The sequence below is a fragment of the Chiloscyllium plagiosum genome, chromosome 29, assembly GCF_004010195.1.
Source record: "Chiloscyllium plagiosum isolate BGI_BamShark_2017 chromosome 29, ASM401019v2, whole genome shotgun sequence".
In the NCBI taxonomy this organism is placed as follows: Eukaryota; Metazoa; Chordata; class Chondrichthyes; order Orectolobiformes; family Hemiscylliidae; genus Chiloscyllium; species Chiloscyllium plagiosum.
Genome location: NC_057738.1, coordinates 14,571,453 through 14,588,242, shown reverse-complemented (window position 1 = coordinate 14,588,242; position 16,790 = coordinate 14,571,453). Strand labels below are relative to the sequence as shown.

At 41.9% G+C, this 16,790-nt stretch overlaps 1 protein-coding gene across 2 annotated transcripts in view; it reads left to right on the top strand.

Moving 5' to 3' along the window:
• LOC122564386 (doublecortin domain-containing protein 2-like) overlaps nt 1–16,790 on the top strand; it is a 218,204-nt gene that overhangs the window by 129,055 nt on the left and 72,359 nt on the right. The gene's annotated exons all lie outside the window — the stretch shown is intronic.

The following is a 16,790-nucleotide window of genomic DNA, read 5'->3' as shown; positions in this document are numbered from 1 at the left end:
GAGAGCCTGCCCTATTCAGTCTATAACTCAAATCTCAGAGGACCACAGAGTAGCAGTCAGTGCGGCCTTAACCCGAGTTGGGCCCCACAGGAATATAAGTGTAGCATTCTTAATTAGTCAATGGCTGCAGAGGCCAGTCAGCCTTTAGCTCTCAGGAGGCAAGTTCTGATTTGCTCCCCTGTTGTGTCATGGTAGCAATTTAGGAATTTAAAAATGGATGCTTGCCTTAAGAAATTGCTTTCTGCTGCACAACCTTATTGTCAGAAATGGATCCTTCATGTGAAAGCGTTAAAGGCATTGCCATTCTGTTATTTTATCAGGAATACACCTCCCCACCCCCACCCTCAAAAGATTCAATGCAGTGCAATTAATATCTGTCAGAGGTAATAAATTACACTTTTCATACTGTCTGAAGCTTCTGCAACTACTGCGTGTATGTGTCATAATTATGCACCATGCTATATAATTTGACCTTATGCCACAATGATCGTTTTGTGCGCACAGATGTTTCTTATTTGTCACAGCTCCGCAAATGGAGCACTTCTTTTGTGTCCACTTCATTAACATAAACCTGGTGTGCAACGATACCAATGAAACCCTGGATTAAGAGCTTGTTGCCATAATGTGGGTTAGGTTTTGTGGAAGTTTGGAAGCATAAGCTATGTTTTCCATAATTGCATGTGCAGTAACTGCTTCTTACAAAAGGAGGGAAATAAAGATTATGATTTTTAAAAAATCTTGTGCTGGTTTATCTTAAACTGCCGGGCTGTACGTTTTAATTCCTATTTTATTATGTAGTACAAACCATAGCATTTGATATTTTTGCTCTAAGCAAAAAAGCATTAAAAGATTGTTCCTGAATCTACATTTCCAGTGACTGATTTGTTGTTTGTAGCCCAAGGTTGCACAATTGATTTTTGACTTGTTTTGCAGCAACAATCTTACTCACAACATTTTAAGTAGTGCCTTAATTGTATAGAATATCTGAAGACACTATGTAGGAGAGTTGGGAGGTAGATTTTAAGGAACATCTTACAGGAGGTGTGAGTGTAGAGAGGCAGAGAGGTTTAAGGGAGGAATTCCTGTTTTCAGGATCGAGACAAATGGTGGAATAGCCATCAAAGTGATGAAAACTGAGATGTACAAAAAGCGCAACTCTGTCTGACAAAATAGGAATGTGCAACACGAACTGCTCCCCACCGGTCAATATTGATAACAGCCAACTAACAATGGTTTGACATCTCCTACGTTTGCATATTGTCACATGACGTTTCACCCTGTGCCACAGCTGTCTCAGGAAACTGAATTTTATCAGAAATCAGCTAAGTATCAATTTTGGGTAGCTTTGGGAGGGTTTCATGCTATTCTGTGCAGCTTGCTTCATTAGCTATTGTGATTGGAACAAGCGCCAGGTGGACCTTGTTGACTATGCGATCTCTGATTGGGTCTGGGCCAATCAGGGAGTCCTGGCTGACTGACAGGGGATTCAGAGAGTCTCCTCGTTCTAGGGACTACCTGTTAGCTGGCTGGTCAGAGCCTACGTACTCTTTACATATAAATAAAGGGTGACTTTGTGACAGGATATTGACCTCTGGGCAGTTATTTCAGCTATGCACCACATTTGTGTGCTACCCCACTTGCTCAGCAATGACATAACTACTCGCCAATGACACACCACCTGAGATTCCTGGCACTATATTTAAAGCCCAGTCAAGCACCAGGTCAAGGGCTGCTAACCAGGAGCTGTCTTTCACAGTGCGCATAGTGGGAGGGGAAGAAAAAAAGGAACAGTTTCTGAGGGCAAATAAATGAGGATGGTGAACGCATCATTGCAAATGCAAGCTTACATTCAGAAATGTATGTTATTTTATATCATTGCGTATCCGATCAACAATCATTGTAACTGCAGCTATAAGGATCAAGCTGCACAGCTTCTCCATTCTTTATAATCATCCCACCCAAGAATCCCATCGAAGGGATCAGTACTCATTCCTTAATTCCTAGTGTAGTATAACATCATCTTGTTCAATATGGTGCTGTCACATAATAGAAAGCCTGTAAACAGTTGAAGACATGCAATGACAGCAAAAACAAAGACAAAGAAAAACTTCATTTGCATTTGGGAACTGACAGAGCTTGCTTGACTTTCGGGCAACAATAAATATGCAGTGAATGGGTGATCACTGCATCTAGCTCACAGCCACTGGGACGAGATGTGAATTCAGCCCTGTCTGGCTTGTTATATCTAACACTGCAGCACACCAGCATGCTCAATATCCTCATGGAATTTACAAGATTCTTAAGGGGGAGGGAGAGCAGCCAGAAGTCGCGGGACACATCAGTGCCAATGACATAGGTAGAGAAAGGGATTAGGATCTGAAAAGAGAATATAGGGAGTTAGGTTGGAAGCTAGAAGGCAGGACGAACAGAGTAGTAATCTCAAGATTGCTATTGGTGCCACATGCTAATAAAGCTAGGATTAGAGAGCCAGTGCAGATGAACATAGCTGCAGGGCTGGTGTAGGCGGAGAAGACTTCAGATATGTAGATCATTGGGATACCTTCTGGGATGGTGGGACCTGTACAAGAAGGATGGGCTGTGCCTGAACTGGAGGGACACCATTATCCTGGGCAAGAGGTTTGCTAGGGCTCTTCAGGGGGTTTAAAGTAGATGGGCAGGGTCTGGGAACCTGAGCTACAGATCAGATGATGGAGTTAGTAGTGAACTGCTAAATACAGTTGGCAGAGAGTCTGAGAGGAGGGATAGGCACTTGATTGGGCAAAAGTGCAATCAGTGTGATGGGTTGAAATGTATCCATTTTAATGCAAGAAGTATCAGGAATAAGGATGACGAACTTAGACCATGGATCGGTACTTGGAACTATGATGTTGTGGCCATTATGGAGACTTGGATTTCACAGGGCCAGGAATGGTTGTTGGATGTTCCAGAGTTTAGATGTTTCAAAAGGAATAGGGTGGGAGATAAAAGAGAGGGAGGAATGGCATTGCCAATCACAGCTGCAGAAAGGGAGGTTGTCAAGGAGGGTTTGTCTACAGATTCAGTATGGGTGGAAGTCAGAAGCAGGAAAGGAGCAGTCACTTTATTGGGAGTTTTCTACAGGTGACCCCCCCAATAGCAAGAGAGAAGTGGAGGAGCAGTTTGGGAAGCAGATTTTGGAAAGGTGCAGAAGTCACAGGGTTGGTGTCATGGGTGGCTTTAACGTCCCTAAAATTGATTGGAAAAAAGTGAGGACTGCAGATGCAGGAGATCAGAGTCGAGAGTGGGGTGCTGGAAAAGCACAGCAGGTCAGGCAGTATCTGAGGAGCAGGAGAATTGACGATTCATGCAGAAGCCCTTCATCAGGAATTTGTGATGAAGGACTTATGCCCAAAACATCAATTCTCCTGTTCCTTGGATGCTGCCTGGCCTGCTGTGCCACACTCTTGACTAATATTGATTGGAACCTACTTAGTTCAAATAGTTTGGTTGGAGCAGTTTTAATCGGGTGTGTCCAGGAAGAGTTCCTGATGCAATATGTAGGTAGGCTGACGGGAGGGGAGGCCATATCGGATTTGGCACTTGACAACAAACCATGGTGGGTATCAGATCTCTCAGTGGGAAAGCATTTCAGTGATAGTGATCACAACTCCCTGACCTTTACTGTACTCATGGAGAGAGATAGGAGCAGACGGTATGGGAAAGTATTTAATTGGGGTAGAGTGAATTACAATGCTATTAGGCATGAACTGAGTGGGTGGGGGGGGTGTCTAAATTAGGAACAGATGTTCTCAGGGAAATGCATGACAGAAATGTTGAGATTGGATAGGAAGCACTTGCTAAACAGTGCTGGACAGGGTTGTCCCAGAGAGGCAAGGAAGGGATGGTATGTTGAAAGAACCTCGGGTGAAAAGGGATGTGTAACATCTAGTTAAGAGGGAAAAGGAAGCTTACTTAAGTTTGAGGAGGCAAGGGTCAAACAGGGCTCTAGAGGGTTACACGGTAGCCAGGAAGAAAATGAAAAATGGACTTAGGATACTAGAAGTGGGGAATCAAAAAGCTTTACTGGGTACTACACTTGTGTGAGGAGCAGGAGGATGGCCAGAGTGAGGGTAGGGCCAATCAGGGATAATGGAGGGAACTTGCGTCTGGAGTTGGATGAAGTAGTGGAGGTCCTTAATGAATACTTTGCTTCAGTATTCACTACTGAGAGGGACCTTGATGTTTCTGAGGACAGCATGAAACAGACTAATATGCTAGAGCAGGTTGATGATAAGAAGGAGGATGTGCTGAAAATTCTGAATGACATAAGGATAGATAAGTTCCCTGGGCCAGATGGGATATACCCAAGGCTTTTATGGGAAGCAAGGAAGAGATTTGATAATCTTTGCATTCTCACTGTCCACTGGAGTAGTACCAGATGATTGGAGGGGGGCAAATGTTATTCAATTGTTCAAGAAAGGGAATAGGGATAACCCTGGGAATTACAGACCAGTTAGTCTTATGTCAGTGGTGGGTAAAGTATTGGAGAAGATTCTGAGAGATAGGATTTATGATTACTTGGAATATCATAGTTTGATTAGAGATAGTCAGCATGGCTATGTGAGAAGCAGGTTATGCCTCACAAACCTTATTGAATTCTTTGAGGATGTGTCAAAACACATTGATGAAGGTAGAGAAGTGGATATGGTGTAAATAGATTTTAGCAAAATGTTTGATAAAGTTCCCCATGGTAGGCTCATTCAGAAAGTAGGGAAGCATGGGATACAGGGAAATTTGGCTGTCTGGATACAGACTTGGTTGGCCCACAGAAGACGGAGGGTGGTGGTAAATGGAAAGTATTCAGTCTGGAGCTCGGTGACCAGTGGAGTTCCACAAGTATCTGTTCTGGGACATCTGCTCTTTGTGATCTCTATTAATGACTTGGATGAGGAAGTGGAAGGATGGCTTAGTATGTTTGCCAATGACACAAAGGTTGGTGGAGTTGTGGATAGAGTGGAGGACTTTTGTAGGTTGAAAGGGGACATCGACAGGATGCAGAACTGGGCTGGTAAGTGGCAGGTGGAGTTCAACCTGGAAAAGTGTGAAGTGATTCACTTTGGAAGGTCGGATTTGAATGCAGAGGATTAAAGGCAGAATTCTTGGCAGTGTGGCGGAACAGAGGGATCATTGGATCCATGTGCATAGTTGCCACCCGAGTTGATCAGATTGTTAGGAAGGCATATGGTGTGTTGACTTTTATTAACAGGGAGATTGAGTTTAAGATCCGTGAGGTAATGCTGCAGCTCTACAGAGTCCTGCTTAGACCACACTTGGAATATTGTGTTCAGTTCTGGTCGCCTCATTATTGGAACAATGTGGAAGCTTTAGAGAGGGTGCAGAGGAGATTTACCAGGATGCTGTCTGGATGGAGGGCATGTCAAATGAAGAAAGAGTGAGGGAGCTGAGGCTTTTCTCATTGGAGCAAAAGGTAACTTGATAGAGGTATACAAAATGTTGAGAGGCATATATCAAGTGGATAGCCAGAGACTTCTTCCCATGGTGGGAATGTCTATCACGAGGGATCATAATTTTAAGGTAATTGGAGAAAGGTTTAGGAGAGTGGTCAGACATATGCTCTTTACACAGAGAGTGTTGGGTGGGTGGAATGCAATGCCGACAGTTGTAGTAGAGTTAGATACATTAGGGACATTTAAGTGATTCTTGGATAGGTACATGGAAGATAATACAATGAAGGGTATGTAGGTTAGACTGATAATAGAGTAGGATACAAGGTTGGCACAACATCAAGGGTCGAAGGGCCTGTACTGTGCTGTACTGATCTATGTTCATCCTCAGAAACCTGCTGCCACTCTGTCAGCTCTTCAGTGTCCATCACATCCCTTCTTTGCCTGCTCTAGAGTGCAGAATGCAGAATGCTAGGGTTATGTGTTCTGTCTGGGAAGTATTGCAAGGTCTCCCCAGACCTATCCAAGCATTAGAACCTCATCCATTATCAGGCCTGTTGTCTGCTCCATAATGGGCCACAGTGGAAGAATGGGCTGCATTGTTTCCTCACTTAGTTTAAGGCAGGTGATTTGATGCACTCTGCAACTGGGAAAGCTAGCTATTGGCAGTCAACTGCCATTGCAACAACACTAATCTTACCAAGGGGAAATGAAATAAAATAGCTTGATCTAGCACAAATTACATTGGTAATAGCCTTAGTACATTGTAGGTGAGGATTGTGAGATCCCAGATAGGTCCCCAATGGATCCTTCAAAGCAGCCACTGGCATATAAGTTTAGTGTAACTATCATCTTGACAGCCACTAGGAAAGGATGGCCACCCACCCCTTCAGGCAATCAATCCTGCTGTAGTAGCTGGCATAGTTGTGTGATTGGTCACTGTGGCTTTCATGCCAGGGTGTGTCCCCACCTACTTCTCCTCTGACCCATTGGAGAATGGGAAATTGAATGCTAATGGGGCAAGGTTAAATATTAATGGATGCTAATGCATGCAAATAGGCCTCTTGCTACTCAACATTGAGATTCTCATCTTGCATTCAAAACTTGATTGCAGAATCTGACTACTTTTTCTTAACATCGAGAATCTCAATAGTGCCAATTTCACCACATCTTCCCAACTGACTTGCCATGGCCCAAAATATCATTCAGGGGTCAGGAAGGTTCTGCCCTTTCTTTCAAGTGGAGAAATGGTGGAAGAGCATAGAGTGATTACCTGTGTGGGAATTGAATGGGAAGCATGAGGGGGTAAAGTAAGATGTGGATGCACTTGAATAAGATCTCATTGTGTGGAACAGAGTCAAAACATAGGGACTATGAAAGAAGATGGACAAATTATGCTGTCCACCTGGTTAACGGGTGAAGAAGATGTTGTGGTTTACTTCTTTTAGTTTCTAATATAACAACTTGATTTTATATAAAGAGAGAGAGAGCTTCCGTTTATATATTGACTAAATAGTGCAATATATTATTTTTAAAATCCTGAACCTTGAAGAAAGGTCCATGTTAGCCAAAGCAAGAGGGGCTGACCAAAAGCTTGGTCAAAAACAAGATTTTTCAGAGAGTCCTGAGGGAGAAGAAAGATTGGGAGGATTTAACAAGACAGGGATCACATATGGCTGAAGACAAGGCTACCAATGGTGGAGAAAGAACAGTGAGGAAGCCATGAGGCTGGAAATTTTAGGGAGAGAGGAGGATTAGGTGAATACTGTGAAGGTCAAGCTCTGAACAATGACTAGATATCAGATTTGAGGTATTGAAAGACTGAGGACCATGTGATTCAGTGAGGATGGGGATGTTGTGAATAGGATAAAAGTATGAAATTCTTGGATGAGCTGAAGTTTATGGAGGTTGGAGATGGGACACTATTCAGAAGAAAATCAATTGGAAACTGAAAAAAAAAACATGGATGAAGGTTTTGGTGATAGACTGAAATAGTGGTGCAGGTGGGATAATAAAAAATTGAAAGTAAACAACATTTGTGATGAATCAGTTATGAGTTTGTATCTTATTTTGAGATCGAACAGATGCTCAAGTTTTCAAAAAACCCATTTTAAGCACAAAGTGTCAGATCTGATTCAGTGGCAAAAGTGTGGAGTTTGTGGTAGGAACTGAAAGTTATGGATTTAGTCTGACTGTTGTTTCTGTGGTGAATGTTTTAACTCATTCAAAGCTGAATATCATACTAATAGCCTGAAAACTGGTGGAACGCTAGATGTCATTGATGTGTATGTCGAAATGACTTCATCATCTGTTGATAAAGAAGTAAGAGAAAATGAGGAAAATACTGGGTTAAAAATGGACCCCTTTGGAGATGCCCTTGGGCAATGGTGTATGGGTGGGAAAGGAAGCCATTACTGAAGATACTCTTGCTACTATTGGATAATTAACAGTAGAGTCAAATCTGTTAAACCTTGGACTAAGGCAGCAATTAATGTGCTGGACAAAAGGACACTCAAGCTAGAGACTAGAACAACTTAATCTTTATTAGTATTTCAATCACTTATAACATCTCATTAATATCTTAACAACTTTGTATTCAACTTACTACTCTAGGTTGCTGCGTGCTGCACCATTAAGCATCATGTTTAATAGTACCCATGTTTGATGAATTGGCCAGGTTTGCTCCAAGCTGTAGCCTTTCCTGAGTTCTGATATCAGGGCCTCCTCTTTCCAATAGTGGGTTTTAGTTGTCACTCTTGATGTCTCTGATTTCCCTTTTCAAAACGTTTTCTTCCAATCTTCTAGAGTGTTTGGTGACATACCCATTGATCAGAATCCTCCTGACTCTGAGATTCCAAGGATCATGTAAATAGGAGACATCTATTTCTACTGTTCCTCTGATCAGGTCTCATTTGTCCCTTTTTGCAATTACAGAGGTCGGATGACTCTTTGCACCAGCCATTTGTCAATTCAGCAACATATTTTAATGCTTCCTTTCACAAGAAGCTGATCTGGTGTTTTCGTTAAGTTAACATAATTTTCTATCATGCATGATAAGCACCGACTCTGTAAGTCACAGGGTTACCTGATCAGAGGTATCTAGCTGAGTATTGGCAATTATCTCATAAATTGTTACAATGTTGCCGGTCTGATAAATACCTTTCAGTTGGCGCCCGATTCACAAGGGTGCTTGGAAAATGTGTAATCAAGCAAACAGCTCTTTACCACAATATGGACTGATTTGACAATGAAATGACACGAGAGGACATGTTCCATTATGTATTCACAATGTGACTGGGTCAAGTCTCTCAGTTCAGGAGTGTAGAGAGAACTTTTTGAAGGAAGTGTCAATACGAAAGTAATTATTTGAAACGCATTTACAAAATTATAGCTGATCTAATTCCTTTACTTTTTTTTATATAGGTATTTTTATTGAAAAAAGAAAATTTTAAATTTTTTTTACAAAATTATAAAAGTAACACAAACAAGTATAAACACCAATATAAAATTAAATAAATAAAAAAGAAATAAATAATAACCTATTGGAAAGTTGTTGTGAAACTTGAAAGGGTTCAGAAAAGATTTACAAGGATGTTGCCAGGGTTGGAGGATCTGAGCTACAGGGAGAGGCTGAACAGGCTGGGGCTGTTTTCCCTGAAGCATCAGAGGCTGAGACGTGACCTTATAGAGGTTTACAAAATTATGAGGTGCATGGATAGGGTAAATAGGCAAAGTCTTTTCGGGTGCTGGCAGGTGGGACTAGATTGGGTTGGGATATCTGGTCGGCATGGACGGGTTGGACCGAAGGGTCTGTTTCCATGCTGTACATCTCTATGACTCTATCTTCTCAGTTCTATCAGTCCTGCAATTTATACAGTTCAAAATAGAACTTTCTAAAGGCTGTATTGATCTTTTTACAATCACAAGTCAAGTTACTAGCACTTTCTCTAATGGACGTAATGGCTTGAGGAGCCTGTTTTTTTTCCTAGCAAGGTGCGCTAGATATCTGCCAGGCTTGTCACCAAATAATCTCTGCTTTGTGAATAATACTTCCCTCTTTGCTGTTTGGGTAAGTGCGGTATTCAAGGCTGCCCTAAGGTTTGTGATCCTTTACGCTATCTCAGCTGCCTTCAAGTGAGCTTTGAGCAGGCAATGTTGTTCTTCCTTTTGTCTTTTCCAGGTCGCAGAATATCAGATGACCAAACCTCATGCGTATGCCTTAGTGGTCTCCCACATCATCGACGGGTTACTGGCCGTACCTGAATTAATTTCCCAGAAGGTTTTGAATTCCTGCGAAAAATACTTTATAAATTTGCTATCCTTCAATAAGAAGGGTTCCTTTCGCCAATGTCGGAGTCCTACCCCATCATCCCTAGTCTTCACTTCCATATACTGCGGCATGATCAGAAATAGCTATATTGCCTATTTTATAAGAGAGTATGGAATTCAAAAAGGTCGAGGGGGCAAAAAACGTTATCAATTCTGGTATGGCACTTGTGTGGGTTAGAGTAGAAAGTAAAGTCTCTACTCTGGGGGTGAAGGCACCTCCATATATCTGCTATCCCTAGTCCTTATTCAGATCCACCAGTTGTCTAGATCTCAGAGATATACCCGTAGTGCTCTTAGGTATCCTATCTGTCTCTGGGTATATAATACAGTTAAAATCTCCTCCTATAATTGTATGGTGACCCCAAAAGCCATCAACTTAGAGAACGCTTCCGTTACAAATTTAAAGGGGTGCGCCAGGGAGCAATAAAGATTCAAAACTCCATATTCCTCTCCGTGTATTAGGGCTTTGGTCAGTATATACCATCCAGACTCATTTTTTATCTGGCTTAACATTTGGAAAGGAAGGTTCTTCCAAATGACAATGGCTACTCCCTTACTTTTTGAACTGAAAGATGAGAAAAAGGCCTGATCAAATTCACCCTGTTGTAGCTTTAAGTGTTCTTTATCAAGTAGATGTGCCTCCTGTAAGAGAGTTACATCAACAACACCCCCCACCCCCCCATTTATCTCTCCACCCTGGAGGCTTCCTGCCTCTATTCCTGATGAAGGGCTTTTGCCTGAAACGTCGATTTTCCTGCACCTCGGATGTTGCCTGACCTGCTGTGCTTTTCCAGCACCACTCTGATCTAAACCCTGGGCTCCACCAGTTCCCAACCAGTTGCCATCTTTGCTCCTGGCCTGCTAACTGCTGTCCCCATTTCATTCTGGGCCACTGGCCATCCCCACTTCACTGCAGGCTGGTTGGCTCCCATTCCCGTTCCACTGGCCGTTACCACTCTGCTATGGGCCACTGGCAGAAGGAGAAAGAGACAAGAGAAAACAAAATGAGAAAGGGAGAGAAAGAAAAGAAATGGATGAAGTGGACAAGGTCTGGAGGGAGTGTCCTATTCTGCTGCCATCTTGGATCTAGTTGTGTGGTTCTGCATGGTCCTACCTCATCTTCAGTTGGAAACTTGGTCTGTTGTATCCAGAGACCAGAATATTTGGGCCTTCCATAACCCATTTCTGATTTAACAAAAATGAGGAAAAGCCTTCATATATTTTTTAATTATTTCCCTGACACCTGACCGCCCTACCTTTATCTCCTTTAGCCCACCACACTGTTTCTAAGTGTGAAGCCTCCTGTAGCTCCAACCTCTCTGCAATAATAAAGTTTTGGATGACTCTATGTTTGGAATTTTTCTCTCCCTGATCTGATGTGAGCACTGGCAAGAAAGGTGGGAATATACAGGGAGTATAAAAAGGTCTAAATCTCATCCGTTTCTTTTCCAATTTTTCTCATTAAGCCTTAAATGGCAACTTCAGAGTCTTGCCATTCGGCAATGATTATCTTATTTCTATTCATTTGCATCTCATTAAAGCCCTCTAACTTGCCTCATTTGTACACCACTTTTAATCCTCCTCTCTTGCCCTGAGAAACTAGATGGCACAAATTCCCGGCTTGTAAATCAGAGCAGATACCTGGTAGCTATGCCTTGCCAAATCCTGTCTGAGCCACCGTCCATTCCTCCTTCACAACATCACTGCATTCTCTCTGGCCAACATCATCACTGACCCTTCATCCGCTCAAGTCAGTGTCAGCAAACCATCAGCCTCACCACAGCACCATGCCTGCTCTTGGGCCAACTTGCATCCCATAGCAGCTCTTCCACATTTTATATTGGAGCTCAGGGACACTTACGTCTTGCATGCTCATGCCAGATGGCTCTCCATGCAGGGGCACACACACCTCTTATGCATCTAAACAGGATGCATATTTTGGCTCTTTGCTTGCTTTCTTAATGTTCATACACTTTATGCTTACATGGAAACTGACAGAGTCTGCCAACTTCACCTTGCTTCCTTAGTGCACACTCACTGACTTCAGCACTGACTAATAGGCTACAGCGTTGAAATTGGTCTTCAGCGTTCAAAAAGACTGCCCTCATCTCCACCATCAGCACTGCCAGATCCCTGACCACAAAATGGGAAGACTTCCCAGAGTTGTCCTCTGGTTTCATTGATAACAATCATTGAGGGGTCATTTCTGCCTTGCAGCATCCGAAGTAGTACTTTCACAGGGGTGGCTGCTGGAAGTGTTCTGCAGAAGCAAGCTCATCCACTCCTTGTGTTGTGCGAAAGAAAGATGCTCACGAGCCCAGGAGCGTAATTGATGAGGTGAAGAGTGAATGATTGAACGGGAAAAGATGCTGCAAGCCATGGCCGGCCAGGCACAATGAAGCTCACTCAACAAAATCCATTAACTGAATGTAGGAAAATTCCATCCCATGGATCAGTCACTCATCATTATTGACTGCTGCACTTAACAGGTAATATCAGATTGCCATATGTTAAGATGTCTAACCGAGATGTTAGAAATTGAAACAGAAACAGAGTATACAGGAATAATGCAGCAAACCAGTTACAAAATGGAGGGATGATGGGTTTAAATGCCGAGTTCTTTCTTCAAGAGCGGGCATAGTTTACAGCAATTCTGAAGTAAGCGTTGTAGCCCTTGTTTTCCATTTACTTTATATTTATAACTAGTGTTAACCTATTCATTTTAATAAAAAAAATCAAGGGCAAAATAAGACTCAAAATCTGGGCTCAGCAATATTAATTATTTCCATACAGTGATTGGTTAGCCAGTAGATAAAAATACCTAGTTCCTAAAGTTACAGTCTAGACCAAGATCAACTACAATCATCAGTATGAAGGAGTGTCGCTCCGAAAGCTAGTGTGCTTCCAATTAAACCTGTTGGACTAAAACCCGGTGTTGTGTGATTTTTAACTTTGTACAATCATCAGGGAAGCTTGGATCTTTCAGTTCACTGCACGTATATTTCTGCTTCTTTGCCTTTGAATGGGATACTAGAGACCAATGCACACCACATAAATGTTTAATTATGTTTCTGATTTCTTTAAAAAGCTTGTGGATCATTGTTGCTTGGATTGGTTCCCAAAGAGTATCATCATGCTGTATTTCCTGTAGGTTATTGAATTATTGCCATTCTGACCCTACTGTAGAATTGTTCTCATCATATTTGTTAAATGGCTAATATCATTATTGTCTTTTCTCAAAAATGCTGGAATGTTATTTCTTTGTTCCCTATCAGTATCTGGTTTGCAATTCACTGCACTGAGTGTACCTGTTTTCTTATAAAATCATGCCTCACTATGATTTTCCACCATTACAGAATTACTTCATTTTACAAATGCAGCACTTTGCAAATTTTAAAATCTCCAAAACTGATTTCAGAATAATCTTATGGACATTTTTACTTGAGATTTCATGTGTTTTTCCAGGAACTGAGGAGGGCATGCTAATAAAGCATGTTGCAGTAAGGTGAATGCAGTAACGTAAGACAGATGCAAGTAAGGTTATATTGCCAATTTTGGGCCAAAGACCTGGGTTAAAATCCCACTTGTTCCAGAGAGGTATCATAACGTGCCTGAATAAGCTGTTGACAATACCTCTTACTTTTTAACAACTTGGTATATGGCCACAGATTTACCCAGGGTTTACTCTGCACTTGATATACTAACTTTGTAGCACAGCTCAGTGGCATTGTGGAGAATTCTCCTCATTTTCTGTTCCTGTGGTTGCGTAGGAGTTTATCAAAAATGAGTTTCAACAGAATTGCCTTGTTTTGGCCAAACATTAATGCTATAAACACAATAATCATGGCACAAATAAACTTTCATGTTAATGTATTTTAGGGGAGTTTGTGAATTTAATTGCATTGCTTATGTGTCAAGTGAATTGTTGCTTAGGATATTGGGAGAATATAAATTGTGAACTGTGGTGTCTGATGGACAGGCGTAACCATGGTTATCTCCTTGAACTACTTGTTGTAATATAATTGCTGGCAAAGGTGATCTGTTCCTCTCAAACTATCAGACCCTAACATCATCTTCATGTTTGCCCAAGAAACTGTTTCTTTGATTTTGTTTTTTTTTAAGGCATGAAACTACTTTTTCATGATGGAATGAAAGTCATGAGCTATTCTAAAAATTGAAACAGCCTGAACTCCTCTTTTGCAGTAGATATTAAGCTAAAGATCCTGTGATGTGCACTGGGGCACATTATTAAATTCAGTTTGAGATATCATTGATGGCACATTGCTATTTTTGGCACCTTATTGTTCTCAAAATTGGCTGCTGTATTTCATATATTGCAGCACTGACAATCGTTCAAAAGTCCACTTCAGGAAAGCATTTTAGGACATCTTGAGAGTACAACAAGTGCTGAATATATTTATGTCCCCCTTTGCTTCCATCTAATCTTTCCATAAAATTATCCCCTATAAAATACAATTACCTTTCTTATGATGGCTATAAATTGTATTGATTTGAACAGCAATAAGTGTCAGTAATAAGCACTGAACTGTGTGTTCACCCTGAGGTCAAAGACAGAAAACCTCCTTGATTTGGCCTCAATCCTAACTTGAGAGATGCATCCACTGCTGTACAAATGTGATAAAAGTTTTAGCTGCTGCATTTTCTACATTCGCTTTTCTGTGGCTTCGAGTGAGACAAGAATTGCTGAATTAGTAGAGTTGTAAGCAACTCATTTTTTCCCTCAAATCAAGTCATAGTCATTTTTCTCCCCAAGTTAAAATCAAGTAATTTTTTAATAGAAGTGGCTCTATAACTCTGAGGGAATTTTGATTGTGTTTGCTTTGCTTTAAGTCACATTAAAAACAGATTCACAGGGAATGAAATGAAAGTTGCCATGTTTTGTTTTATTCATTCATGAGATGCGACACTGACTGGGCCAGCACTTATCGCAAATCTCTAGTTTCCTATGAGAATGGTGGTGGTGAGCTGCCTTTTTGAACCACTGCAGGTCATAGACACACACTACCATTACAGAGTGAGTTCTAGGATATTGAATCAGTGACATTAAAGGAATGGCAAAACCTTTCTAAGGCAGAATGGTGAGTGGCTTGGAGGGGGTGGTTTTCAGGTGGTGGTGTTCCCATATACCCACTGCCCTTGATCTTCTAGACGGTAGAGTCATGGGTTTGGAAGGTGCTGTCTAAGGATTCTTTGTGAACTTCTGCAATGCATCTTGTAGATGGTACACACGACTGTTACTGCGTGGTGGTGGAGGGAGTAAATGTTTGTGGATGCAGTGCCAATCGAGTGAATGTTGTTAAGCTTCTTGAGTGTTGTTGGAACTGCATTCATCCAGGCAAGTGGGGAGTATTCCAATCACCTGACGTGTGCCCTGTAGATAGTGGGCAGGCTTTGGGAGTAAGGAGATAGGTTACATGCTACAAGATTCCTAGCCTCTAACATGCTCTTGTCTCTACAGTATTTGTATTGCAAGTCCAATTCAGTTTCTGGTCAATTGCTCAGGGATTCACTAACGGTAACTCAATCGAATAGCAAGGGATGATGGTGAGGTTCTCTCTCATCGTGGATGACCATTGCCTGGCATTTGTTTGGTGTGAATGTCATTTGTCACTTTTCAGTCCAAGCTTGGATATTTTCCAGGTCTGGCTGCATTTGAACATGGACTGCTTCAGTATTTGCAGAGTTACAAATGGTGCTGAACATTTTCCAATCATAAACAAACATCACTTTTCTGCCATTATGATGGAGGGAAGGTCATTGATGAAGTAGCTGAAAATATTTGGACCAAGGACAGTCCCCTGAGGAACTCCTGCAGAGATGTCCTGGAGCTGAGATATCTGACCTCCAGCAATAACAAACAACTACCTTTGTACCACAAATGACACCAGCCAGCCAAAGGTTTTCCTATGATCCTCATTGGGTCAGGCTTTGCTCAGGCTCCTTGTTGCATATACATGGAGTGATGAGTGACCTGTATGAGATCGCTCAGTCATGCATTCACAAATACATCAGGGCAGTGACTGATGCTATATATGTAAGATCAAACAGGTTCATTTCAATTTGCAATGATGTTAGTGCAGCAGCCCAGGTAGTTAAGGTTCAATAACATTACTGGATTCCTCTCTGTAGTGAATACTGAAGCAGAATATTCATTAAGGACCTTCTCTACTTCCTCCAACTCCAGGCACAAGTTCCCTCCATTATCCCTGATCCCTTATCTCTGCCCTCTCTCTGGCCATCCTCTTGTTCCTTACCTAAGTGGAGAACACCTTAGGGTTTTCCTTAATCCTACCTGCCAAGGGTTTTTCATGCGACCTTGTAGCTCTCCTAAGTCCATTCTTCAGTTCCTTCCTGGCTACCTTGTAACCTCTAGAGCCCTGTCCAATCCTTGCTTCCTGACTCTTAAGTAAGCTTCCTTCTTCCTGCTGACTAGATGTTCCAAATCTCTTGTCATCCCAGGTCCCTTCCCCCTACCATCCCTTCCTTGCCTCAATGGGATGAACCTATCCAGCACTCACATTAAGTGCTCCCTAAACAGCCTCCACATTTCTGTCGTGCATTTCCCTGAGAATATCTGTTCTTAATTTTTGCTTTGCAAAATAGCATTGTAATTCCCCCTCCTCCAATTAAATGCTTGCCCATACCATCTGCTCCTATCCCTCTCCATGACGGTAGTAAAGGTCAATGGACAATTTCATGGGAAACAGGGAAGGCAAGTAGAATGTTGGCTTGCGACAGACCAGCGCTGGAATAATGTGAGCAATTTTGATCCTGTTATCTAAGTAGAGATATATAGTCAGTTCCGCTATGACTCCATGGTTGCATTCTTGTGCAAATCCACGTTATAAAAAAATCAGGGCAGAGCAATAGATGTGATCTATATGGACTTCAGTAAGGCATTCAACAAGGTTCCCCATGGGAGACTGATTAGCAAGGTTAGAACTCATGGAATACAGGGAGAACTAGCCATTTGGATACAGAACTGGCTCAAAGGTA